Here is a 25,375-nt window from a genome sequence, read left to right on the forward strand (position 1 = left end):
TTTCCGCGAGAAACGAAATGCGCAACGAACGACCCTCCGCCTCGATCACGATTCCGCCAACGGAATCCATAGGATCCTTAGCGGAATTTGTGGCCGCACAATGGCCTCAGCGGTCCGGCTTCCGACCCAATGTATTTTACCTTGTCTAGATCGTGCCGAGAATCGAAGGTTGCGCGACACTGCCTCGCGTAAAGCGTGTGCCGCGAGATTGGAATCTGGTAGTGGTCGCCAAATATCCGATTATCATGATTTTTCACGATATCAACGAATCCGCGTATCGATGACCGTGAGAAACGCGAAACGATCGTTTCGCCCCGGCGGAAAAATCCAGTGGGGTGACACAAGCCGAACTCTTTTACTAATCATGACCCTGTTGCTCGAGCGTGGCCGTGCAATCAACCGACGACGATTTCTGCGAGTTCTGCGCGTGTCCTTGGCGCTCGAGAGCCGGCAGGCGTATAAGAGTGCGAAAACGCTATAAACAGTTATTTAACCCGTCATTAAATTCAAATCAGCCCCGCAGCGAATCCGGAAGTCGGTGTGGAAAAGGCTCGGTCGCCACGTAGCCTCCTTCCCGGCGCGCGGCAGCGGCAGCGTGATCCATCAACCTCTGACAGGTTTACATCGCGCGTCAAGATTCCCCGCTGGCGCCTGCCAGCAGCAATCTGATAATACGTAAGCGGCACCCTGAATATGCATGCCCTTTTTGGCTTTTAATATCGCTAACCGATGTATCGCGAGATTATCCGTTATCTAAGCGGCCTCGAGAAATTCCCCATCAGCCGGTCGCGCTGTCCGTCTGTCGAAAGATCATCGATCATCCACTCAACTTGTTCGACGCGGTGATCTGGGAGTTCCCGAAAATCATCGGCCTTAATAATGCAAGAAGGGAATGTGATTCCGTTAAAGCTGCACCGATTGATAATTAAGGAGAAGAGAGAAAGAGCGGAGAAAAGAGGAGAAGAGGGTGGAACGGTGGAACAAGCAAGATTTTTGTTTCTGCGCCAGTCGGTTGGGCAAAGTTGGCTTGATTAATTACGTCACATGACACGCAATTCTTATGATGAATGTATCGTACGTAAACCATGGAAACGCGAGTCGCGGGAACATGATATAATAATAACGGCGATTCAGTTCAGGATTTATTATGAAATATGATTATCTTGATTTATTGCGGGCGAGACAAGAAAGTATGATGTTAAGGAATTTTAAGCAGTTTACCCAGGCGCGTTATCGAAAGCGAACAATTGCGCGAGCTGCGTGAATCGATGGATTCACTCGAACTGAAGGAGACTTCATCGCTGCTTTGTAATTGCACTCGCGTTATCCTTGCAATAAAGATGCGGTGCAGTCCGGCGTCCTTCGAGGGCACGTTATTGAGACATAAAAGAAGTGTGCCACGAGATCGGCGTTTGCGTTAGCAAGATCTACCCGCGTGCCCGCTTGATGGATTATGCCTGACGGGGCACGCTAATTCCGTGATAAATCTGACATTAACTAGAGCGAGTATCGCATTCCCGACGTGACGGAACAGTAATAATTGCGATCGAAGAATAATAATGAAATTAATATCTCCACTCGCGTGCACGACAACTCCCGGCTTTAACGAGTGCCACATGCTTCCGTCGAATCAGAATCAAATTCAACGTTGTAGACTCAGCGATCCTAACGGATTAGCTCGAAATACCTCGAAGATATTTCTGCACAAACGACAGCGGAAACGATCAACTACAATGACGAATCCTGTCGACAATTTCGTACTTATAAAGAAATGCAGGAAGAGGTATGTAAAAGAGTACGAAAGGGTCGACGCACGAGCACGTCTCGTCCGCATCTCACGCATCGAATTATCTTCCTCCGTCACACGATTTACATCTCATCGAGTCTGACGACCGCCGCCAGGGAGAAAAAGAAGAAGGGAGGAAGGGCAGAAGGGTACAACGCCCTTACCGGTCCGCCGCACGTCTCCGAGCGCGCACGTTAACATTACCGTACGTACGTACCCTTTCGGAGCCCCACGAGGATAACTCCGCGGATGCTCCTCTGCAAACCCCCCGGCCATCTTTATTCCAGGACGGACAGGTCGAGAGGGTAGGCATCGGACCGTGGTAACTGGCAGCCCTAGAGGGAGCCGTTAAACCTCGTCCCAGACCGGCATATCTGCCCACCTACCCCACGTTCCCCGTCTGATATACGGCCGTGCGCGCACGGCACGACTCGACCGGTCCACTGATTCCAACGCGAACTTCGGCGCGGAGCAGCTTGTTTCCCCTCCCGAAAACGAGTGAAAAGTCCAATAAGAGACAAAGGTCCACCCGTCAGGAGAACGGAAAGATCCTCGGGGTGGCGTGTATACAGCCGGGTCCGCCGTGTGAAATACGTTCGAGAGGGTAACTGCGAACAGCAGTTACGCGATACTTTTCGCGTAAAAGTACTCGTTATGGCGCATCGATGGAAACGGAGGGTGGACAAGAGAGAGGGTGCCGAATACGTGATACGCGACGAAATTTCGTAATGGCTCACACCGGACCGTGAATATATCGTCGGCATCATCGTGAAACGCAGGACAAAGACGATCCAGGCAATCTTGTTGGTCAAGTCGGGGTGAGCTCGACGAGACTGTCGCTCGCAAAGTCGAGAGAAACCACTCTCCCTCTGCCGCTTCGTCGGCGACCCTCTTGCTCTCTCTCTTCGCGGATACGACTGACGACCGGGAGAGTCGCACCCCTCCCTCGCTCGCTCGCTAGCACGCGATACATCAAGACAGTTATCACTGGAATGAGATCATTTATTGCATTAAGACGGCAGAAACGTCGGCCGTGGCCCTCGCGTGGACGGGAAACGGGGGTTGCTCCCGGTATATTGGAACTCGCAGATAAGAGGGCCGTTCTCTCGCTCCTCTCTTGCTTCTCTCTTGGCTGTTCTGACTCTTCCAAGTTCCTTCCCACGAAGGAAACTCCTTCTCCCTCTTCGAGTCAGCCTCAAGAGTCTCCGTCACAACGAACGCACCGCCACGTGGACGCTCGCTCCCCGTTGGCGTTTCTTCGTTTCCTCGCTCATCTTCCGTTTCGCTCCCTCGCCCATCCCTCGTTCCTCCTCCCCGGGCGCGTCGCCGACGTACTCTAAGCTTAATTGCCGGTATTTATCAAACGTCGAAATAAATAAGCCGCTTACGTTTCTTTGACGTCGAGGAGCGTTTTCGCCGCGCTTATTCAGCGGGGGCGATAAGTACATTAGACTTCCACCGTTAAATTAAAGGACGACGATAACACTGTCGTAAGACGGTGCTGAGGTGCTTTCATCCGGCCAGGCATCCATCATCAAACGACGCTCCTTTCCATGTCACACAGACATTCGTCACGCCCGATTCTGTTCGTCGTCGTGATCGTTGTTATCGGTTTCTGGTGCGGTAGATTGCGGTACACAGATTCATTGTTCATTATATCCACGAGACTAAACAATTAATCGGACCATTATAGTATGTACATTTTAGATCTCCGGGATAGTCGTTCACTTTCATTCTTATTTAATATTTCTGGAACGGTTGATGATTGGAAAATTTCAGTGTTTATTCGAGTTTATTTACTATTCGAGTCGGTTTCCGTTCCATTTTAATTCCATTATACATGTGGAACATGAACGTGATACTTATTCTTCTTTTGAGTTTTCCAGGTCTCTTTCATCAAAATACGAAATTCGGCTATTTCTCGGACGTGTGTGTCGTTTAAAATGTCGACGTGTAATGACGTCGTCTCGATGGCGAATCGCATTAGGGTGCGATGAATGGGACCGACCATGGTCGCGTGATTCGGCGTAAAACGGGAAACGAAACGGCAATAAAAATTTCCAATTTCCCCCCACCGTCTTTCCCCAACCCTCGTCGCTTTCTCGTCCTCGATTCCGCCCTCCGATCTTTCTCGCGTCATCCTCCTCTCGTCTCACCCCGCAACAACATCAGGGAACATCGCCACGACGCCTCCAGGGGGTGAACGGCACTGAATAGAACGCAGGCAAGGGAGAAAGGCAAAAGCTGGCTCGGCCAGGGAGAGAGAGCAGACAGTTTAGCCAACTTTCAGATTTACACCCTTGCACTTCGTTCACGGGCCGCCTGTTTCGCGGCGACCTCCGCTACGTTTGGCTCTCACGAACGGATCGGGGGTGGTTCTCTCGTCCCGTCCTGTTCCGTTCGTGTACGGGTGTGTACGCGAGAGAACGAACACCGGCGCGGTCGTAGTATTCTCGTGCACGAACAATTCGAAAGTTCGATCGCCAGACTTCTCGCTGCTCGTGCTTCGCCTCCGAGAACAGCTTCAAATTCGCTTTGCGATTTCAAGAGAATTCGGGGAGCCCCCATGGCTTACCAATAGTTTTCGTTAATTTGTCATGTCAATGAAAAACTATCTTATGCTTATATGTGTGTGTACATGTATTTTTTTTAAGAGTAATATGTTAAGGATTACGTCCATATTTCGCTGCAAGCGCACGCGGACGAAAATCGAATATCACCTCCCTCATCGCCACGCACGTTACAGCGTTTGTCTACGAAAAAAAGGAAGAAAAAACGAAAGCGGCTAAAACGTTTTCGCAAACGCGCTAATTCCCGAGATAAATACCAACCACCAGATTAAATCTGCGCAATTTGTCATCCGGAAGTCGGCGGGGCGCAACGCAGTATGTGCTGTGCGCGCCCGTGATCTTTCCACCCCCACAAGCGTTTAACGTTATTGACCCAGCGACCGGAAGCGATCGGAGTGAGACGCGGTTTCTTAGGAACACGCGCACCAAGTTCGGGCCGTCGCCAGAGGGTCTGCGAAGTTTAATTGTTCCCTCCCGGACACGCGCGATTCGAGACTCGCGTAAAACACGAGACGCCACGTAACGTTCCGGCGATGGTGCCGTTTCCGGCACCCGCGCGCGCAGGAGCGCACGTGCGCGTGAATGCACAAGACGTGGTCCCGTCGGGTTTACCTCGACTAATTCGCCTGAATTTTGATTTTCAATAAAGAGAGGATCGCGCTCGCGACGGAGACGAATATATCTTGGCGAAGCAGCTGGAGAGGAAAGACAGAGAAAGAGAGGGAGAGTCTGAATCCAGATGCGAAGATGCAGAGAGCGAGAGCAGGATCGCACGAGAACACGAGGGTGGAGACGATAAGGGAAAGGGAACCAGCCGGAGACGCGCATTGGGATTTAGCTTCCGCGTACAGCTGTAGCACGCCGGAGCTTTGAATATGCATGATGCATGGGCATTAAAGCCCGCCGCCGCCTTCCACCACCGCCTCTGTCCTCGTATGCAAATAGCTGCCCACGAGCGGGACCATCGGGACGGGGGAGGGTTACGCAAGACCGTGGGGTACCGATACCTGACCGGACGCTCGTGTAAAACTGACCGGTACGCGTACGTGTAAATTTTTCGTCGAGCGATCCGCCACGAGCGTATGCACGCGCGAGAACGCTCCGTCCGTCGAGAGGGGTGTCCTCCGTGCGGTTATACATATTCGCCCATGAAATTTCGCCCGAAAACCGCCCCCGTAAAGTGAAAGGGGAATATAAAACGGCGCCGCCGGTGACTATGTAAATTGTCGCCGCGGCCCGGAGACCCGCTGGATAAACGCAGAGACGCAAAGAGCGAAACGCGGAGGAAGATCGTGGCTCGGGTTCGCTCGATATCGCTTGTTTGCATTGCGAAAACGCATAATTCGACGGCGCGGATGGGCAAACGGACGGGCGCCCAGTACGCGGAGAGTGTATTAATAATAGGAACTTTCAACCACATGTGAAGTAAATTTCTAATTGAGAAATTTTATGCGGGAGCAATCACATTCTCTGAAACATAAACTAGCATTTCCTCTTCTCTTCCTCTCTCTCTCTTTCTCTCTTGCATCCGCGATTTAATCCGAAGCGCATATATCGTAGGAGCGCTCGAGCGAGAATTGCGTTTATCGTCATCCGGACGGTCCAATTCTCCACGTTCGCGGTGAACGTTCGATTACAATCCAAACACGTCGCGGCGAGTCGCACGGAGTGGCTTTATCGTCGTTTCGATGCGTAACGTTAAGTCGAACTGCGGAAAGCGAAGGCAATAACGGGTAGCCGCGCGCTACCTGTTCCCGGCCAGTTTAACGAATGGCGTGCGAAACGAACACCGCCGCTCGATATGGACGATAAAGCACGTACCGTAGACGGCAACCGGTAGCCATAGACCGTAAATAATCGTCGGACTTGGAAGAAAACGAGGGTCGCGCCGATGGTAGCCGCGGCAGCCGGTGTCTGCCCGAAAAACCGGCCGCGGTTTAAAGTTCATTTCGGAACGGATAATTGGACGGAGGGAAGAGGGCCGCGTATATATATACTATATATGTATATAAGGTACGACGCCGCGTAATTGTCGCCGATCACGCCAGCCGATCCGACAGTCGCGGAATCACGGTCATTAGACGTGGAATACGGTAAGGTACGGCCGTCGTGCGATTCACCGCCACCGGAAATCGGCGGCGCAGGAAGGGTCGAGGAGCGCACCTCCTCCTTCTCCTCCTCCTCGTGCAATTATCTCGTTCGTCACGTGGTATAATAATGGAAGAAGGAACAAGGCGGAGGCGATGCGCTTCCGGAATTTAATTGATGGTCGTACTTTTTGATACATCGCGTGATAATTGCGTCGGTCACAACAGAACGGAGCTAAGCATGGATTAATTAGGGATTCGTCAGAAATTGCGCTGATTTTTCTTTTCACTTCAAGGAGAAAAGATTTGCGAGTCAAGCATAAACGCGACTACCTTCGTGATAAGTGCAAGTGTTAAAATAGTTTTGAGTTTTGTTTGCTGATACGCGCGGAGAGTGAAGCATCGCCGTCACCAAGAGTCCCGACAACCAACCAAGTCTTTGTAATGAGAGTAATTAAATATATCGATATTAAATATCAATTAATTAAATATATTAAATTTGTAGAATGGCAAGAAGATTGTTTTAGTTTTGGAACGCGACTTTTTTTTTTTTTTTATAGCGGTGATCGTTCATTTGATATCGTTGACATTATGTTATTTGTTTGCGGCGACACGCAGGGTGAGCAGCGGGGAGTCGAATTGCAAGAAGTCAGTGTTACGCAGCATTTTATTTTTTTTTTTTTTATTTATTTTTTATATCAATTTTTATTTTATATTTAAATATTAAATTGGATGTACGATGAAATCGATTTCGCTCGCAGGAGCAGGCAACTCCAACCCTTTGCTTGGTACTACCATAAAGAACGATGACGTGGCGATCGAAACGATACGGTATCCGGTCGCAGTCGTGAAACAATTATCTAAATGCTGCTACGAGCTGCTTCTCATCGATCAGCGGAGATCGCACCGCGCTTGATGAAACCTGACCCCGCTTAGGATTTCAAAAACAAAGGCGACCCCGTGCGAGACCGTGCACCACGCGCCCAGGCGGAGGATATGAGTAATAGGGGGTTGGGGGACGATTTGGTATTAGGATTTATTAGAGGTAGCCACCCTTGCCGCTCGCGGGGCGCCGCGACATTACGAAGGGCGAGGGTGAGGCCTCATGATTTCTCCTGGGGACCCCCGTACGACTTGAACTAATGCACCCGCTATCTGTAGTTGTCGGCAGAGTCCTCCTGTCTCTTTTTTTACGCACTCGGCCGAAAAGGCAGCACGAAATGTTCCGTGTATCTATTACAGGAGAGATACATCTGATGTATCTCCACGTTTTCCATTTACGTTCTCGGCGACGCGTCGCACGTCGTCCCTCTGCGACTCGCAAAACTCGAGCGCTTCGTCTTCATGGTTTCAAAGTGGCGATGAGAAGGTGCGCGAGGTAACGTGCGCGTATATACAAGAAGCGATGTAACGCGATGTATCTTCATGGTATACGTAACGCAGCGCGATCCATATCCTCGTGCACGGGAAACCATCGGTAGGATAACGGAATGCGCGCGATCTCGTTGGATCAGATAGGACGCGATAATCGCTAAGAGGCGCGCGATTTTCAGAATCATCGGCGAAATTACGATTCAGCTGCGTGCGCTTATCTCGACACGGGCGAGGGAGAAATTGGATGCACGCGCGTGATCGAGCGGGATTAATCTCGCCGCGGCGAGATTAATTCGTTCACCGTCGATCTGACTAACGCCGGTGCATCATATACGTACGATACGGTATCGCGCGCGCGATATTCAGCTGGATCGGCTGGATCTGCGGGCTCACCTGAAACAGAGAAGAGAAAGGCACTTAGTAATTATGATAATACTGGATGAGGGCGTGAACGCGACTGGCGGATAAGGGGCTCCGTTCGCGTTACGGCATAATATCGTAAACAGGCGCGTTTACATAGGGTTCGCCGGAAAGTGATACGTGACACGCATGCCGGAGCGCGAGGAGAGTCGCCGCTGAATTCACGGGCGGACTTAAATTTCCATTAGTTACGCGACAATGGCGCGGCGCCGACTACTCGAGATGCATAAATTCGGCCCGCTAATCGGGATGCTTATACCGGAATCCTCACCCCCAAACCGCGCGATAGCGCGCGTACGTAACGCGCGATATGTAACGCGCGTAATCTTCTATCAACATTTCTTAATGGCCCGGCGGAGCACGCTCGAATTGCGTCCGCAGTTGGACCGGGATTATACCGTTTCGCGAAAACCTGTGTTTCCTAAACCAGCACGACCGTCTACCTCGAACCTCGCGTTTCCGGTCGCAATCGCGATTGCCTCGTGCGCGAGATCTGAAATTAAATCAAGAGTTCAATTATCGCGCGGGCGTGATCCAGGAGAGAAACAAAGGGAAGGAAAACGGGGAGGAATCGGCTGCTTCTTCATCTCTTCTCTGCTCCCCCTCTCTCTCTTTCTCTCTTCTTCTCTCTCCGTTGATACGCATAAACGTGTTTTGTAGCCCGCATCACTCGGCGCTCCTCCACGTCGTCGCGCTGAAGAAGAGCGATCTTTCCGCGGCAGAAACTTGGAGCTCGCGGGTAATGCCGCATTAATTTTAATTAAAAAGAGAGATAGCGGCTAATGCGCAGGGACGTCGCGGCGAAATGCGGCCGGTTTACGACGTGCTTACGGCTTTCGGCTTTTATCGGCTCGGGCCGAGCCGAGCTTGCTGCGCTCGCTGAGAAGGGAGCAGAAGAGATCTCGACGACGACGACGACGAGCGCAACCCCCGCCGGTCGTCAACGATGCCATCGCTGACGTTGACGACGCCGTCGACGCTGCTGACGTTTCGTTCCCGTGCAGATAGCGGTAATTTGCGATACACGCCGCTGCCGCAGCGTTCGTCTCGCGTTGGCCGAATAAACAGCGCGTACATGTATAACATATATACGGGCGAGGCGGCCGGGCACATACGCGAGCAGCACCGAGAATAGATTTAGTTATCCACGCGAGCGTTAAACGTAATTAATCGTCAAAATCCCGGGGGACGGGGGATTAATTGGCCGGGAGGGGTTAAATGGCGCGTGCAGAGTGCTCGTTGACTCGTGCACGCGGACGAGCGCGAGCCCGAGAGAAAATCGCCACCGAAATGATCGCGGTACACGTCTCGCTGTAATATTCGCGTATCTCGCGCGTATCGCGCGAAGGTTGTCGGGGGAGTCTGATATCACGCGCCGGGAAAATACTCGGATCGACCGCGCGCCCGTACGTCGGCTCGTGACGCACGCACCGCACGCCCATGTAACAGCACGCACGCACCCTACGAAAAAGGAAGAAAGACAGAGTCGGACGAAGAGGGAGGGAAAATCTTCAGTCCACTGTTCTCTGGCAAACAGTGGAGAATAGAGCCAGCACGTGCCGGGGCACGCAACGTGAACCTGAAAGCACGCATCCCCCGGCATGAAACTCGCTGTCGAGTGTGTACTACTGTGTACTCGCCCCCTGAGCGAGCCGCCACTCCCTCGACTCCGTATCATCCCTCGTTGTCCCTTCTCCACGCAGCGCGACGAAAACGCGAGAAGGATGACTCGTGGAGGGTGATGTCTCGCGTATTCCTCGCGTTTTTATTCGGGCGCGTCTGTCTATGCTCGCAATTGTCCGGATCGTCGGTATCGACTGCTAGGAAATAGCAGCATTTTGCATAATTCACAAACCGTCAGAGCCGTTCCGCTTAATCTCGCGATCTCGCGTGGGGGAGAGTATCGACCCGGATCCGTCGAAACGGCCATTGCCTGCATAATGGAGAATTGAGAGGGATTACACGACACACGTCCGGTGATATAAAATTCAATTCGAGCGACGGGTCAGCGATACGAACGATACGATACGTACCGAAAATCGGTACGGTGTAACACCGGCGCACAAACCGGGCAACACGCAGCAATACACATTCACGCACACGGACGCGAAACGATATGATAAATAAATCCGACCTATTTCCGCGCAACGATTTACGATGTTGCGAGCGAGACTAGCCCGGCGTTCGCCGCGCGGTAAAAATTATTTATCGATTTACGGACGAACGTGCCCATTAGAAACGTATTACCGGCTCGCATTGCAGTCGCAGTAGGCAATCAGACAAGAACCATTTTTTTTTAAATGTAGGTCGTTTCCCCGGCGAGGCCCGCAATAACTTCGCGAATTACTGCGACTTTTGCGCGGTTTCCCTCCCCGGCGATACGTGCTGGTACCGAGGAGCTCTACGAGGCGAGGAGTCGGAGTTACTCGGGACGACGCGTAACCGAGAGCGAGATTACTACCATCGGTTTCTATTTCGGTGCGACGGAATCCTGGCACGAGCGGAAAATGTGGGAAACAGCCGGAAGGATCGCTGCTGCAAAGTGCAGACACGGGTGTAATCTGCGAGGAACGCGTTCGTGACGTGCGCGATGGCCGAGAGAGAAAGACAGAGATAGAGATAGAAAGATAGAGAGAGATAGAGAGAGAGAAAGAGAGAGAGAAACACACCCTGTCACTGGCGTGAGCGCATTCTCCTCGTATACTCGTGCCTGCTTATGCCGGGGCCATTACGTGGCGTTGACAAGGGTCGAACGCGGTGCGGTGCGGTTGTTTGCGTGGTGTCACCCTTATCTCGGTCGTTGCCCTAATTTTCACGGGTTTAAATAAAGGGGCTGGATTGCACACACACGTCCGACATGTATCGCCCGACGTGTTCCTTTCGCCAGTCGGTCGGTCGGTCTGCCGCTGTCGTTAACTCGCATGGTCGACGGCATATAAAGGGGTACGTGTCGATATATCGGTGCACGGTCGACGTTAAACTTTACGTGAATAACGCCAATTTGGTTTAATTCCGCGCGCAACCCGAACGACTGCCCGGAAACGACCGGATCATGCGCGGCACTATATTTGAGAGTATATAATCAAACGCGGTCGATTCGCCGTATGACGATCGAGCGAGGGGCGGGAAGGGGAGAGGAATATTACGGGAAACGCACTCGCTGGTCCATCAGCGAGTTCGTTTAAGCGTACACAAATAATAAAACGCGCCGCGCTGACACTAAAACTCGCGGTAACGGCACATTTGGAAATTATACTACGCGGAGTTGCACCGCGCACGGACCAAGCGTTTGTTTAACTTCACTCCGAATTGCGAGCACCGGCGTTTGAGCCGTTATCGGTTCGCGCTCCGATAACGATAACGCACCGATCGAAAGTTTCGGGAACCGTTTTCAGGAAGCCGCTGCCTTCCTTCCGCGCGCACTTCACGAGGGTGATCGAATCGCGCGTCACGATGAGCCACCCCCGCGTCAGCTAAAGAAACTTTAATAAGGGAACTTCGAAAAGATACGCGCGTAAAGATCGATCCGAAGAGGCAGCAAGCGGATCACGCAACGTTACGGGCGACTCGCGCGGCGTCTGCCGGCCGTCCGACAGGATGCCGGCATCGGGAGCTTTATCGGAGCACCAGCACGCGAGGAGCCATCGTCCAGCTCCGCCTTCCCATCAGTTATCACATTGTAAACCTTATCTGGCATGGAGCACAATACGCGGCGACTAGGGTCTCGCGCGAGCATGCACGGCCGATGTATCGCTAGAGACGTCGCTATGCGACGTCGAAGGGATGAAGTTCCGGGACGACGGGGTTGATTTTGCGCGCACGACACGGAGCTGACAGCGCGCTTCACGAGCCGGCTGAGTAATTAAAATTGCACAATTACACGAGAGAGAAGACGTGCGTGTTGTCGTTGTCGCGATTGCGCTCGCGATCGCGAGCGTGCGGAAGTTCGATCCTCGATCGCGCGTGATCGAGTGCACTCGTTTAGGAACGTTTCGAGCGGAAAATACGATCATTCCCGCGTTTTTCTCGGGGCTTTTATGCGTCCACGCGAGGTTTATGTTTTGCGTCCACCCCTGTGAACCACTCGCAAAACCATTCGCAAATCGTCGCTGCTGAAATGGCGCGCCTCCGCAGCCTCGCGAAAATATTTTACCGTGATGAATGTAAACAACGCGTAACGGCCGATCGGCCGCGCTGATGGGTCGCGTGAATTTTTTACTACGCCCGACACCGTCGAAATGTCCAATATCGTGCAGATGCAAATTCCATACCGACGGCCGTAATTTTCAGCCGCGCCGAACGCGAGGAAGCCGCGTTCCGTTGCACGGACTCTGTAATTTCAGGGCGTTGTGCTTTTTTTTCATGGGGCACCATGCCGGGTTCCCCGTGAGTAAACTCGGGGAGGGGTGACAGGAAAACTCGTCGGCGATCGGAGACGCAAGACAAATATGCTAGATAGACGGTGTGGTCACTTCGTCGCGTCGTCAGCGAATCAGACGAGGCATTACGCGCTTGAAAACGCAGCGGAATTGCTACGAATTTTCTGGATAAGGAACTTCTCGAGCTCGAAAGCTGCGACAACGATCAACAACGATCCGTTCACATTACCTGTTGATTATCGAAAAACTTCGTTACACGAATGGTAGTCAATTCGCCGCAACCACGCAATTTTTCAGGAGATGGATTAACGGAGCTCTTATCAGCCGCGAAGTATCCTACGGAATTGATGGCGGCCATCAGTTTCGCTGATCGATGGCCGCAAAAAATCGTATCGATTTGCAAGCAGAGGAAGAGAGAAAAAGGAGAGGGAGAGAGAGAGAGAGAGAGAGAGAGAGAGAGAGAGATCTGTGCCAAGAACTACGTAATTATCCACAGTTATGGACGTTAAAGCTGCCAACAATCAGTCCGATCATTGAATAATCGTCTCCCTTGTTAATAATGCACGTGCTGGTCGCGCATGTGCGCGAGCGGGATAACTAGGCCACTTGTAATTGATAATCGCCAGCTTAGTAGTCGCGATGACCAACAGTAGTCATGATGCATCTCGCGAAATCTAATCACCTCGAGAGTTTCGCGACGTTTCGTCGCGACGTCATCGTCCTCGATCGTGCTCTCCCTCCCTCCGGCGAGCGATTACGTAAATCCGCAGCTGGAAATTACGCGACGCACCCGCGTAATTTCGCAAACGGTTGGGGTGGAAAATCACGAGTTCGAACTTCGAAGCGAGAGTCAGCGAGTCGATGTCGCCAAGAGACGCATTCGGGTCGCGCAACATCAGCGATCTGCTGTTTAAGAAGAGGGAAGTGCGTTAGCCCTCTTCCCGAGCGTACAAATTTCGCCAGCAGTTAGGGCAAAGAAGGGACGCTCCCGCGTCTCTCCCCGCTTTTTTTGCAGGCGAAGGGTTCCTTTACGGGGACATTAGCATAAATCGACGAATATGAATCGGGCGTTTGCGCGCACCCGCCCGGAGAGTGTCTTTGCGCGCGAAACGTTTAATTAAACCTCCCATAAATCACCGGCGACCGCGGCGCGATGCGGGCGGGCGGGCGGGTACGGGGACAAATTAATAAGATTAATTGGTTGACAGTTTGGGAAACACTTTCGACCGCGCCGCCGGCCGTTCTCGTTACGCTTTGACGTCGGCTGAATCTCCTCCACGCGGGCGCGTCGAGGGGCCGCAGGAAAGAATATTAATTTTTAGCCCGCGGCACCCTCCCCTCCCATCTGGAAAATACGTTTTCTTTGAACCCGGGCTCCAAAGGCTTATCCCGGACCCTCAAACGGAGGGATGAACGTCACCCGCCGGGGATACGCCGTTAGATCGATGGTTTTTAACGACACTGACGCGCGCGCGAGTTTTATGACTATATCTCCGCACCGCGCGGACATTTTTTCACCGTCGATGAAACTGACATGTATTTAACTCTGCGAGTGATATTAATATCTCATATTTCACGCGAGATATTTAACAGATGCTCTCGGAGCGCGATCAGATAATCCACGGCGAGGGTGTTTCGCGTATAATCGCTGCATTTACGTAAAAGCCGCCAGAAATTTCTCGCCAGACGCTTCATCATAATTCCACACTGACGTTGATTCCATTATCTGCCGCGTATTACGTTACACACAGATCGTATCGCGCGAGGGAATCGGCCGAGTCCTATCGATCGGCGACCCCCGATGGATGGACGGACGAACAGCTGTACCTACGCTATCGCTATCGTATTCTTCCCTCCTTTGTACACGGTATTATGACGGCTGTCATTCGGAGCGTTAAACGAGTGTAGCGATTAGTAACGCGAGACGTTGACTCACTATGGGGGCAGCGTGTAGAACGATGATGATATCGTACGATCTACCGACCAATTCTACCGAATGCAACTTGCACGCGCCCACATTAGATGTTTCCGACGTGATATCCGACTGAATAAACTCCGCGGTATTACTCATCGACATTATTTTCACACAGAGCGGCAAGCTCGATACGTGCTGCCGGCATGCATCAAGCTGCGAGCTTGATGCATGCGCCGTATGGTCCATAGCGAACGAAGGAACGGATGCAGCGCTCCTCCCTCGCGCCGTGCACAGTCTGTCTTCGTGTTTTCCATTGTTTCGCAGCACCCGCACGTTTTTGCCGGCTGTCCGGTATGCCTTTTTGGCCTCTGGACTCTCGCCCGACGATGCGATTCATGGAAACCGATACGATTCGGACAGTCTATTTGCTAAGCATTGTAACCCAAGTCTCATTGTACTGTCGCGCGAGCACGCTACCTTTCGCGCGCGCACAAACGCCCGCCATCCGGGAGTGGCATGGAAACGATGATACGCGCGTGGAAAAGAACGCGATATTTCCCAGTTGATTTTCCGCTCTTGCCGTTTTCCGCGCCGCTGTAAATCGCCGCCGCCGAGCACGCGATGAAATCGCCGACCGCGCAACAATCCGCGCGTGTGTTCTTCACGCGATTACTAAACCGTATGTCTCTCTTTCTCTCTCGCTCGATGGATCGATACCACCGTAAAAAGGAGCACGGTGTGTTGCACTGTTACGTGACACCGTAACTCTGCACACGCGCCGTCTCTCGGGCTCAGTTATCTTTGAATCTGAGCGGAAATGTAACGCGAGTCTCACCATGATAATTGTTTTCGCGCGGATTATACCGGCGTTTATTTCAAATCACGCAAGATTTATGCAATCAGTTCGGAATGAACGCCCGTCTGAGTAAATCGTGAACGTCAAATCAATATTCGCCGCGCGTTGTACGTGGAAGAAAAGTGGAGAGCCAAATGAATAATACACCGCGCTTTGCCCGCTCGAAACAATTAGACGGCAATGTATCGCGACAGTGTTGCCGAAACAGAAACGGATTTTATTGATTATCTCGGTGACGTATCGCGGACACGTGATACCAGATTTAATAGGAAAATAATGAATACCGCCAAATGTACGTGGAAGGGGCTGTTGGTTTAGCTCGGACGCGCGGGGATCTGATGTAACGTCATTCCAAAGAATTAAACTCCATTTACAGGGAAGAAGGGGAGGGATACCTTTCGATCGCGACCGCCGGGTACAATGGCCGTCCGCTGATTTTATAACGCGCATGACACCTGACATCTAGAAATAAAGGGACGTCCATCTGTTTAATGTAGGCAGCCCCGGGCCTTCGATAACGTGATGAAATAACGCCGCATCCGGTGATGGACAGCGGATGATACTACTTTAATATGCGCCCCCGATTTTCCTGTCCATCCACGTGTGACATATGATACGTAAAATGCGCACGCGCGCATGCACGAGCACGGCTTGACACGGAATTCGATCGGTAACTCGATTGCAGGCACGATTAATCGTGAGCCCACCCGCCGCGCCGGTTGGACACATATTCATTGGCCATTCGGTTTGCTTCATTAGTACATAATCGATAAGTACAATTTGACGAGGGTCGAGTGCCGCTCTCGCGGAATTTCCGCGCGGCGCTTCCGCCCTCCACCAGCCCGCGACCAGCCGGCCAACTTTTATATTTCCTCGTCGCGCGGCTCCGATCGAAACAACCCTCTCGACCAACTCTCTCCTCGTGCTCCGACCGGCCCGTAAACTTCCGCAGACCGCGGAGTTCCGACAGACGTCATTCTCCGCGGAACGTTGCAAGTTTCATCGGATCGATTTCCAAGTGACGTCATATAGCGTATTAACCATAGGTCGGATGAATTATTAATCCAACCACGCACGGCATATACCTGTCGCTTAGCGTGCATACAACTCTAATAGGACTTCCGTGCTTTGACCTATCGAGGCCGTGCTGTATCTATACGTCGATGTTTCGCCATCGACGTACACGGGATCAGCCGTGGCGAGCACGGTGTAATAATAATGACGACGCGGGTTTCGCAATGCCTGCGTTCACTATACGCCTTGATCCAGATCCATTCTCGTTCGTAACGGCCGTTTATCCGAGATGAAGCAAGCAATTGACGCAAAAATCTCATGAAACAGCACTCGGTCCGTTCTTACAATAAAATCGTCTTGAACGTAGACTGTGGATACTAATGAAGCTTTCTTTATTCATTAACAAGTATCCGAAGATTACATTGAAGACAATCTTGATGTAAGAATGGACCATAACTGCCGTCCATACATATTAAACGTTATCATAACGGTTACTGCATATTAAAATGAGAAATCGTTCATCGTAAGCACTCTCCACAAGGCTCGATCGATCCTACACTAAGATTGGACTTCTTGAGCGTTCCAGGATCGCCGCGGCTGTAATTTGTCAGCGGTCGCTTGAAAGCGGTATCTTCCCGTTAACGACGTCGATCGAGATCGCACCGCAACACCTATCTACCGTGATATGACGTTGTCGGTCTGCCTTTTATGGCGCGTAAAACTCGGAATTGTTCCATCAAAGTTGCACGTCTGCGTTAAGGAGACCCGAAACTTTCCGTCGGAGGAGGTTCTCCTCAGCCACAATGTAACGCGTTAAATTACGGGGACATTCCGCGGCTCCAAAAGCGACGCGAATGGCCCAAGAGACGCAGCCCGCAAGGTTTAATTAATATGTAATATGTACAGCATATGTAATACAATACAATGTCGTACTTCGTTAGCGCTGTCGCGGCCGTCACTCCCGAAGCGAATTACCAACTTGTCCCGGGAAAAATATTATACATCGCAAAGGCCGCTTCATAGCGGTCAATTCACGATAAAACATTGACGCAAGCAAAAAGACCGATCGCGACGAATTGCCCGAGACTAATCAACATTGACGCAATGGAATACTTTATAAGGGGTTGTCGCACGGACAGACCCCGGGCGAATCCAGCTTGCCGGTAAACGATTCTGACACGCCGTGTTATCCGCGAAATGGATAAATCATTATTTCGGTTGTCACATCTTGTAAATTATCACGCGATACCCCGGCGGTGTCCGGCAGAAAATCCATTTTGCACGAAAAAGCACCAGTCGCGAGTGCACGCGGATGGTCGCGCGGGTTGATCGCGCTCGGCACTGCAGAAATTAAACATATCGCGTCGATACGTCTCGCAGCGAAATGCACCGCAATTATGCCTCGCGAATGTGTGATTACGAGCTTAATTTGAACGCGCGCGCGTGTTTATTAATCTACTTTAAACTGGATTGGCGTGCCCGTCGCGCTGTGTACACGCGCATAAAACCGCGTTGTAAAACGGAAGGCTACACGATGCAATCTCGTTATCCGCTCAGCGCAATTGCGAGCGCCATTGCGTCAGAGATTGAAAGACGCGATTAATCACACGTATCAAACATGATTCGAATGCATGTGAAGGATACAATGAAAAATGTGAAAAGGCATAAACGTGTAAAAATATTCTTTGTACCTGTACATGTCGCACATATCAAACGATTTATTGAGTGACTATTTAGCCCTGAGCTTCAGCAGTACCTTCGAAACTATTAAAGATCCCGCTTGCGAGATTGCGAACGGAGCTTACCCTCGTAGATCGCTCGCAAACTACGCAATCATCCTTCCTTTCGCGCTGAGAATTTATCGAAACGCGAAGGACCCGCGTATATTTATCGCTCCCTTTTTCTCTCTGGCGATAGCTATTAACGATAGTCCTCGAAGGCGCAAAAAGGGGGATGAAACTTCGAGCTTGCACCGAGACCCGAAGTACAGGTCGTTAACCTTCGGCGAGATGACAGGTGCATCATAAAGTCGATCGTAAAACGGAACTGCGACTGAAATAATATGCGTCGGGTTATCACGCTGCTTATAATTTATTGTTAATGAATAATATGTAAGTGCGTCGCGCGGGTTGCCTCGCGAGGCGGAATTATGAGGCGCGGATGTTACACGTTACGTGAAACATTCATACGTAAAAAGGAACACGATTCCTGCGAGTTTCAACTTTGATGTCGCGAACAAAAGTGATCTCCACACAGAAAGAAAAATTTTTGCTACCATAGCTAATCATGATTTGCTAAAAATTGTTTGCTGCCGTAGCTATAAATTTCTAACCTACAGCAAACTGTTTGCTCTTACAACTAATGAATTAGGAACCTTATCTAATAAAATAGGTATCAGAGCTAAAATTTAGCTGTCCATATATTACGACTGAATTTAGTTATCACACGCAGTTTTTAGCTATGGCAGCTACTTTTTTCTTTCCGTGTTAACACGCATGTTTACTCGTGACGATATAAAGTTCGACGTTCTTTGCATTACCTACAATGTAACGAACGAAATTGGATTATGCAAAAATTTGCATCATCTCGTCGACTCACTTCAAAAAAATGCAGCGATATGAATATAATTTATCAAGATGCGCGCGACAGGTAGCGCAAAGTTAAATTAATTTTTCGACGATATGGATATTGGCAGCTCACAAGATGCAGCTTGGGGGAAGTGTTATCTCGTGTATCAAATTTGCATGCGATATTTCGCAAAATGTAAATACGATCGCGGTCTGCGCGGAAACTGGAGCACTCATTCTTCTGCATAATGATCTGCACTTATTTACATACCCATTGTATATTCATAAATATTACGAGCAGACCTGCAGGTCATTCATGATACACTTATCGACAGACACGTCTCTCTTTTCATCTCTCTTCAATTAGGAGTAACGAGGAAGGCAAGGATACTCGCGGAACGCCGTTATACTTTTATATCGCGCTCGAGAAAATTTCGATCGCACTCGTGACCGAGCTTACGCGAGACATTGGAATTGTCGCGCGGCATTTACTTAAAATTCCAATCTTAATTTCGCTCTGAAACGAAGAGCCGGATGGACCAACAGTGGGATTAGCCGATAAGCTAATCTGCTCGCTTGCTCGCTAACTCGAATCCGTGGCGCTCGAATAGATTAGCCGAAATTCGCGATCGATTCGATCAACCGCTCTCGCATATCATTATAAAGCCAACGCATCGTATTCGATATCAGAATTCATTACCGTTGCGGGGTTATCATATATCCGGGTCGGATTCATACCATAATGAAGCTAAGCGTCGCTCGATCGACATTTCAGCGCGATACTGAGCAGCCGCCGTCGTTCCGATTCCGCCCGGAAGTTTCAGAACGGGGAAATGTGACTTGACGGATGCCGCGGACGTCTGCGACTTATTCACGAGAAGATTTGACAGGAAGCAGAGACTCCACTCGCAAGTACACTCCCTTCAACGACCGATGGATTTCATCCTCTCTCGTTTTTTCTATCTTCTTTCTCTCTTTCTGTTTCTTCCTCTTTCTCGAGCGACGAGACTGGAAGAGCCCGGATAAGCCGACATTGTTACACCGCACGGTACGGACACGGCTGGATGCGCTCGCGTTTTCTGTGGCATTAAATGCAGAAAAAAGTTTATTTCCCTCTCCGACCAGGCCGCCGCACGCATGATCGCAGCTCTCGAATCGTCGGGAACGCCTCGACCAAGAGGACGAGGGGAGGAATGAGCTCGAGCAGCGGAGAATGGAAAGACGGTTCGATATTTCCCACGAGTGCGAGAGCAAAATATTTGAGCGGATACGTGAATTTCGTTCCCTGCGAAGCCCCGTCCCATTTCTCGTACCCTGATTGCACCCCCGAATCCGCTGTTACCTCTCTCTCGTTCTCCCTTCCCGCCGCGTCGCGACGTTGTCCTCGCGCGGATTAGGGCGAGTCCGGCCGTAGGCCGAATAAAATCGCGACGCTACCACGGTATTATCGTTCGCGCGATCGAGGAACAATGTGAAAAAAGGTTTCGCGAGGGAGAAACCAACGGGGCAAGGGCAGAGGGGTGAAGGTGTGTTCGCTGGCGTTGCAAGCGCGAGGGACACGAGGAAGGAATTATTGAAATTCCACCGTCGAACCGATATTTCGCCATCGTCCATTGTTTCCCCCGCGTAACTCTTTCTCTCTCTCTCTCTTTTTCTTTTTCTCTTTTTCTCTTTTTCTCCCTGCGTCCGTGCACGTATCCTTCGTGCGTTCAGTAATCAGGGTCTCAGATTTCCAAGGATTAAATTGGAGCCCTGTAACAATAACGCCAACTGGGGTTGCTTTCGCCCGATGAAAAATTTCATTGTCGAATGGACTTCTCTGTACGAGAACGAGGGGCGTAAGGGAATCGCGTGTAAGAGAAAGTCTTCAGCCTTGCGGAAACGGCAACTTGCTAGATTTTATTACGCGAATATTGCCTATTAACGCTATTACGTTCGCCGTTACGTTCGCCGTTACGTTCGCCGTTACGTTCGTCGTGCGAACTCCCATGCGAAAATTCACACAGCGCGCGTGGCTAATGTGGAAATAATTGTATCCCTTACGAATTCAGGTGACCCGTGTCCCTCGTTCCTTCCCGTCTCGTTTCGCCGAGTTGATCGTCACGATATCGTCGAATTCGTTGTAACGCGCTTAAATGAGAAATTAATGATCGGCGCGGAGAGGGATACCGGGGGTAAAGAGACACCTCAGCGCGCCGCGGTGCCTCGCGCGAAAAACTGCATCGAGAGTATTGGAACATTAAAGCGCACAAAAATACGAAGAGGTGAAACGCAAACGAAATACCGGGCCAACACACATGGCGGTATGTATTTTACGTCCAAAGTCATTTCGCTCGCACACACCGGCGCGTATCCGAAGCGCGCGGGTGTACGCTCGCTGGCACGAATAAAAAAGATTATGTCATCGTTGGCCACTGAAAAAAACATACCCCTCCGCGCCACGTTGATGCACCACATTCGCCGAATGCACCCACGGAAACCCGCGGATGAGAAAACATGAATCGACATGTTTTTTCTTTCCCTCTCCCCCATTTTCCGTTCGAGAAAATAACAGATTCGTTCGGCCCAATAATAACGCGGGGAAAACGAAAGGGGATCGCGAAGCGGTATCGGAGACACTCGCACGTGCAATTTCGACCGGTGATCCGGACCCAGAACGAAATCGCGGTGTATTTAAAGCCGTGCGATTAACGCCGCATAAACGCGGAATACACGTCAGTGCCACGCGACATGTATCGCGCAAACGAACCTTCAACGTGGAATAATATCCGCCGTACGTACGTACGTGGCTGCCCCGCGAGCGAGGGTGCATTACCTGGCAGTAACTGCATCCCGCTAACGATCGCGCACGTGGCGGGTTTCGACGATTTTCCGAGATACCCGCCGCCGAACTGGGTTAGAGGACAAGCTCGGTTTTACTGGAGTAATTACACACGCTAGAGCATCCGGAATAACACCGCGGCCATATAAAGCGAGATGCGCTCTAACCAGGCCGTAGGAAAGCTGAGAAGAGGAGGGGAGAGGCAGATATTTCCTCTACGAGCTATATTATTCTCTCAAAGATAAGAGACGCGTATCGGCGTTTTGCAAAGTCGCAACGTCCCGGCCGACTTCAGTCATTGATGTCGCAAGCGTTCATCCACAGTGCACAGACGGTAAATTATAACATGTCCCTGTACGCGTATTTTTAGAATTTGATTTGCAGCGAAGTACGTTTTACTTCGCTGCAAATTAAATTTTACAACGTAAAGGGGTATATAGTGGACTGTGTTTTTCTTTGACAATTCTTGAAACGGCAATGGATCGCGAGGTTGAACCCCGGAGTCGTACAAGGAAAGGCACGTCTATTTTCAGTCACAGAGGCATTAAACATTATTATCCGCGAGGATATAGACTATTGTCTGTACATTGCGTGACGTAAGCGACTCGCCACGGATAATGCTACTATTGTAAACTAGGTCTATCCATCATTTTCATGACACCGCTTATTCTCTGGTCTGTAAAAATGAGAAGAAAGATCGAGACCGATTCGCAAACGTGACGACGATTTCAAGCGCGCGTACAGAGGAAAGCTCTCCGGCGTGGTTAATGACGCCCATGGAAACCACCATAGAGATGTCATTTTATCATGTTGCGCGCCGAAGAACGCGCAACAATGGCAGAGAAAACTACAAGTCGGAAGCCGGGAAGACCCATATTTCAATACTTCGAAACTGGGACATCCAATGCGCTATTTCGCAGCCTGGAAACAGAGAAAAACACGGCGTTGTACGTTGGAAATGTAGCCTGCCTTCGCACGATGTAAAATCATTGCTTCCGACTCGGATTCTTTCTCTTCTTTGCGATCTGGCGCGAGGCCATCAATAACGCAACGTGCATCCAATTTAGTCCAATGTCCAATTTTTTTCAAAAAATTAAAATCGCAAAGTGTGAGCGCAAACGCGCGTCAGAAGGGGTAACGGTTGGCACACAGAGGCACTGCGGGGCGATACGGGCGCGATTGCGCATGCATGACCGAAGATATATAACATTGCGTTTGCATGGATACTCTAATTTCCGATATACCTACTAATGAAATGGACCGCGCAGCGTCAATGGCTAAATCGTGTGTGGATTAAATAGCCGTGCACAACAACCCCCCGTGCCTTTCGCCACGAATGATTCGTTTACGCACGGCGCGGGGATAAGCGAGCACGCCAAGTGAGTTAAAGCGATAGAGAGACGGCACGGACGATCATTGCGATCGCAGTCGATCGACTGCGTGCCGATACGCACCACAATTTCCACGCTTCTGGTAACGCGATTCAATAATATCGATATCCCGACGGCGCCTATCATACCGTTAATGAGCGTGCGTTAAAACGAAATCGCGAGCGCATTCGTTCTCCGCAGTGTATCTCGCAAAGTCAAACGGTGTAAATTGACGCTCGTCCCTCTTACCACCTCACTGCTGCTACTGCCGTGATCGATAATTCCACGAATAATGCAAACTAATCGGGCAAATGTGCACTTTACGCTTATGCGGATTCAATCCCGCGAGTAAGACTGGGAGGCGAGGCGAGAAAATCAAATTCTCAATCGAGCAATCGATCGGTCACCGCAAATACAAGCCCGCACGGTGTTTCGCTCTCTCCCACTCGCTGCCGCAAAAAAGAATATCCCGGTGAATAATATCAATGGGGATGCACGTCGTAACGATAAATAAAGTAGTAATAGTAATTTATCGTGAACCATAGCGCACGCTGTTTTATCGGCCTCTATGTACGCCATTTACTGACGATCCTGCCAAGCGGTTATAGGTGTTCACAGGTGCCGGAAAATATGATACTAATAAAAATAATGGGGCACGATATTACAGCGACGCGGAAAGGGTGGTCGGTGAATGGCTCTTCCAAGTCGCACGGGCGCCGCGTGAAACCAAGCCGAGATACCGCGAAATTTTTATCGAACTCATGGAGATTAAAGCGAGACGCGCGGTTGTCAGAGTGCACAGTTTAAATTTTCGACGATCCGATCTCCTCTAAAATGTTAAAAGCATTATCGAAATTGTAATATTGGGATCCGATTTCATATGCGAGAAATCGCTTTACGAATACGAAAGCTCGTGATCCCGATTCTGCATCAATTCCGCTGTATTTAGTTGCCAGCTGTCGCGCTCCAAGATTAGCAACGGCGATGCGGATTAAAATATGACTCCAAGAGAGAAAAAAGTGATATTTCGATGCACTCTTGAAATAAGCATCGATGCATTTCGGGAGTCCTACGAGTCACCTTCGTTCAATATCCGGCGCGGCTTCGCAGGCGGACGTATGACTTATACATTCGCCGATTGATTCACAACGTCTTTAAGAGGAACCGCGCGTGGGACGTACTTCCTGCAGCTTCACTAATTATTACAGAAGTCCTCGTAAGGCGAGAGCTGGCCGGACGTAGCCGGATTAACCGATCCGAGAATAGGTCAGCGTATTTTATATTTTATCGACGAAGGAGGGATGGGCGGTGTACGGTATATATCATCGCGCGCCGGAAAACGTGGGCTCTTGGCGTTTAATTAAAGTCGTCCGTTCAAGAGTTAACTCGGGAAACGTAAATCTGGCGCGCGCGGATGCAACAATCGCGACCATCTCCTCGCGGGCAAATGAACATCTCGCTGAAATAACAGCGCGGACACACGCACGCATACTCGGTTCTTACGCGAGACCGGCGGCGCTATGGAAATTATCCCTTTATCCGATTAAAACGCAAGAAACTCGTTCTCCGGTCAGCGCCGCTTTCCGCGCCGCATGTTGCGCGACTTGCTCCGCGGAATCCGACGTAACAGATCCGAGCATCGAAAGAGCGTGCTCTAATTTCATCACAATTGCAAAACACGAGCGCTCGCAGTTGCCTCTCTCTTTCTCTCCTTCGCAGCAGCCACCGAAAGAGATGTACGACCGACAAGACGACGATTCTCAGGAAACTCAGGAGAATAGAATCTCGTATCATGACGTCCTCCCCTTTTTTGGAGGACCGAGACCGGATACTGAAGTGGTCGCGAGGATGGTCAGCATTTGGCAATCATCCCCGCGGATAGACCGCGTCGGTCGCGCGGTTCGCCGCGCGGCAGATATGATTACGCAACGCTCCGGACGGCGCGTATGCGGATCATCCTATAGCGCACGCATACATATCGGGCATTGTGCATAGCCGCCCTCACCTCGGTTATCTTAATTACATCTGTAATGCATACCGCGGTAACGTCGGCACGGAACACACGTAGGCGCCGCGCGCGCACACGCACGCGTTTACTCGCCCGGCGTTCTCACGCGTACACCTACGTCCGAGCGAGCACACACGCGCACACGTGCGGTTTTAATGTGTGTATGTGGCCGTAACGCGCATCGATGTTCCCCTTCGAGTTCCGTTGC

General features: G+C 50.8%; 1 protein-coding gene across 4 annotated transcripts in view; it reads right to left on the reverse strand.

The window, feature by feature from the left end:
* The window catches only part of LOC105278508 (semaphorin-2A), a 264,773-nt gene that overhangs the window by 55,831 nt on the left and 183,567 nt on the right, over positions 1-25,375 (reverse strand). The window lies entirely within an intron of this gene.

This window comes from Ooceraea biroi, chromosome 1, assembly GCF_003672135.1.
Source record: "Ooceraea biroi isolate clonal line C1 chromosome 1, Obir_v5.4, whole genome shotgun sequence".
NCBI classification, from domain to species: Eukaryota; Metazoa; Arthropoda; class Insecta; order Hymenoptera; family Formicidae; genus Ooceraea; species Ooceraea biroi.